We start from the raw sequence: 3,938 nt of genomic DNA on the forward strand, positions 1-3,938 counted from the left end.
AAAAACATTGAAGAGCACTGGCCCTAAAATTGAGCCCTGGGGAACCCCACTGGTGACTGGCCGCCAGCCTGATGTGATCCCATTTACTATAACTCTTTGAGCCTGACCTGTCAGCCAATTGCTCACCCATCTGTACTCAGTAGGTGCAGAGTGGACTAACTATGGCTCCATCCACAAAGACTTCCAATAATAGCCCAGAAGGCATTGCACTCTCACAAATCATAGTGTTCTCAGTCCTTGTGAAACCCTTTCTGTTGCATGCTATAAGAATCCAAATATAGTTGCATGTGAAGTAGTGTTTTTTTGTTATTTATCCCCCTCCTTAACTGTTCTACTTATCCTCTGGCAAAAGAAAATGAGCGCCTTACAAAGAGTGCCTTTCTCCTTCTGTCAAAGGCCACAAGCATCCAGCCTCCCCCATCCCGGGAGTCTTCCTCACCACTCGATAAAGTGTACCCTCCAGTTGTACGTCCTTCATTGCCGCACGGGACCTTGGCTATTGCCTCTGCTCTGTCTCTTCTTGCAATCTGTTCTGGTTCTCTGGTGTGCAGTGCACCTCATCCCATGACTCCTTCACCTGGCAGCTCAGTACCTTGACCATGGCTTGTTTCCCACACATGAAGTCACCATCCTGCTAAACCCAGTAAGAGGCACCTACACCTGGACAGCAGTATCACCACTCTGGAATGGTGTCCGTGATCAGGTCTTTGATGTACTGGGGAACTTTCTTCAGCTAGGTCTGGCTCCATGATCCTCGAGGATTCTGAGCAGTCCTACACTTTCTGGAGCAGAGTTTCTGACCCTTTGCACTCCTGTCATGCAATTGGCCCTGAAACCAGTCCTTCAGCACTCCTTCAGCAGTGAAAGACAGTCATCGTCTATGTCATCCAAGTGATTTACCTCAGCCAATGGACAAGAAGCTTTCACATCCATACTGCCCACAGCTAGCCCCTTTGAGGGGAGTCTGGCTGCACCCACAGTGCACAGAACTTTCATAATCTCTGGCAGAGTACCTACCACATAGGCCCTTGGGGGGCCTTGTTAGCCTACTATGTGGGGCACACAGGTCACTTCTCTGCATTTGAGAGCCAAAGGACTATGCTAATTCTGAGAGTGAGCCTCAGAATAGGTCACTTGTAGGTTAAGTTGCTTGATTCTCAGCAGCACTTTCTGGGGCAGTTCTAGAAAATTCTACGGTTTCTCCTCCACCCAACATCCTCTTTGAGGTGATGTCAGATATTCCTGCAGACAGAATCTCCTCTTCTCTTCATCCATCCTGCACCCCAGGTCTCTGGCTGGTTCCAGGTGGCCCAGTTTTGGGCCTGACATTTCTTGAAAAACTTTTAAGATCCTCTATAAGGCTCTACAGAGAAATTTTAATTTCTTTCTAATGCAGGACACAGTATGGGAGGTCTACCTCCCCACTTGCCACATTTGCCCTTCTATAGCATTGTGTTCAGAATGTCTGTTCTGTGTAGAAGGCTCTGTGGATTTTTAGGAGACCATGATCATGTAAAGATTGCTGGGTTGAAACTGGAGGGTGGAGCAGAGCATAGAAGAGAGGAATGGTGAGGGGACAGAACCTCGATCCCTGGAGCACCCTTAAGTGATCCCTGGGACAATCTTATCCCTCAACCACCTCCATGTTGTCTAATGTGGGACCAGGATGCTCCACTCCAGGAGGGATCCTAAAAGCTATACAGTCCACCTGAAGTGAGGATCCGGGGGGAGAAAGGGAGTGCACTAAACCTAAAGCTGACACTACTGTAAAGACCCTTTGTAATTACGTGACAAGCAGAAATAACAATCCAATTTACCAAGCTAGCTTTCAGGTGTGTTAACCTAGAGTTGAAACTACACTAAATTGCTAAAGAGAAGTGAGAAGTGTGCTGGAGTGGAAGGTCCAGCTGTGATTTCCAAAGGAGAGAATAAGGGCATGGTTAGGGCCCCCAGCATGGCCAGTATCTGGAGTGTGCCGTGGTGCTGTTTTCGCAGGTGATTTATTACAGAAAACTCTCATTAGGCCCTACAAATTACACCATACTGCACACTCCATGGAGAAGAACAAGAAAACATGTGACTGACCTCCCTAAGCTGATGTGAGGGGAATGTTGTCCCCATCCCACATCTAGAAATTTGCTCACTTGCTGAAGGAATCCAATTTTCTCATGGAAGCGTCAGATCTGATTTCTTTGGATCTGTTGGCTGGTCTGGTTTCTGTATCCCTCCTGAGAGAAAGATTTTCCCTAGTGTTCTCCTGATGGCCTTTTTCATCTCAGTGTTTCTCGGTGTGTAGATCATCAGGTTTAGCACTGGGGTGACCACAGTATAAACAATGGAGACCACCTTGCCGAAGAGAATTTCTTATAAGGCTGAGCATAGGTGAAGATGCAGGGGATAAATATCAAGCTCACAATGGTTATCTGGGTTCCACAGGTAGACAGAGATTTCTGCTTCCCTTCTGTGATGCATGTCCTTATCTTCAGCAGGATGACAGTGCTGAAGAAATATCAAGATTACAAAAAGACTAACGAGAATCACTCCACTATTAAACACCATCTGTAGTTCAGCCATGCGGGTGTCAGTGCAGGCCAGTATGATGGCCTGAGGGACATCACAGTAGAAATTGTCCAGTACATTGGAGCCACAGAATGGTAACTGGAGAAGCAAACCAGTTTGTATAGTAGAGTGAACAAATCCATGGAACCATGCAATTGCCACCAGTCCTGTGCACATGTTCCAGTTCATGATAGACAAGTAATGTGGCTTATAGATGGCCACATATCGATCAACTGTCATCCCTACAAGGCAAAAAGCCATCACAGCAGCAATGAAATGGAAGAAGAACATCTGGAGGAAGCACTCATTGAATGAGGTCATTGTGTGTTGAGTGAGGAGACCTGACAGCAGTTTGGGAGTATTGACTGAGGAATCACTGACATCAAGGAAAGCCAGGTTGGCCAGCAGGAAGTGCATGGGTGTGTGGAGCTGGTGATCAGCAGCTACAGTTGCAATGATGGTCAAGTTCACCAGCCAGGTTATCACATAGATGAGAAAGAAGATCACATAGATGAGAAAGAAGGTCACATAGATGAGAAAGAAGGTCACATAGAGACAACGCTGCAGCTTGTGCCTCTGTGTCAGGCCCAACAGGACAAATTCTGTCACAGTGGTGGTGATGTTCTTTGATTCCATTCTTTGTCCCTGCACCAACAACAGCAATACAGATGGTTATAAACATGTATTGGAGTATAGAACCATTAAAATGTAGAATAATTTAGGTTGGGAGGGACTTCTGGAGGTCATCACGTCTCACAAACTCTGTGGACCTGTTCAAGTATATGGCCAGTCTCATGGAAAAAAATAAAGAAACAAACAAAATCCCTTATATTTAGTAAGAATTTAGCATGTTCCAATTAGCGTCTATTGCCTTTCATCCTGTTGCTGTACACCTCCAGGAAGAGTCTGGCTCCATCTCCTCTGTATCCTCATCTCATCAGCTGGTTACAGACAGAGATAAGGTCTCCCCTTAGCCTTCTCTTCTTATGGATGAACAAATCCAGTTCTCTCAGCCTCTCCTTACATGTCATGTGCTCCAGCCCAATGATTAGTTTGGTGGCCCTCCAAGGAACTCACTCCAGTATATCACTGTCTTTCTTGTCCTGGAGAGTCCTGGACTGGACACAGTACTGCAAATGGGGTTCACAAGCAATGAATAGAGGGGTAGGATCATTTCTCCAGGCTAGCTGGCTAGACCGTTGCTAACAGAGCCCTGATGTGTATTGCCTTCTTTGCCACATGAACACATTGCCATCTCCTATGCAGCTATTTGTCTACTAGGGTCGCCTTCTGCAAAGCTGCTTCCTAGACAGGCAGCCACTAGCCTCTACTGATTGCACAGGACTGTCCTTTCCCAGATGCAAGATGTCATATTTACT

The 3,938-nt window shown here is 46.4% G+C and overlaps 1 pseudogene; it reads right to left on the minus strand.

Annotated features, from left to right (window-relative positions):
* Nucleotides 1–2,166: 2,166 nt before the first annotated feature.
* LOC142092162 (olfactory receptor 4D1-like) lies at nucleotides 2,167–3,195 on the minus strand (annotated as a pseudogene).
* Between the last annotated feature and the right edge of the window lie 743 nt (nucleotides 3,196–3,938).

This window comes from Calonectris borealis, chromosome 22, assembly GCF_964195595.1.
Source record: "Calonectris borealis chromosome 22, bCalBor7.hap1.2, whole genome shotgun sequence".
NCBI lineage: Eukaryota > Metazoa > Chordata > Aves > Procellariiformes > Procellariidae > Calonectris > Calonectris borealis.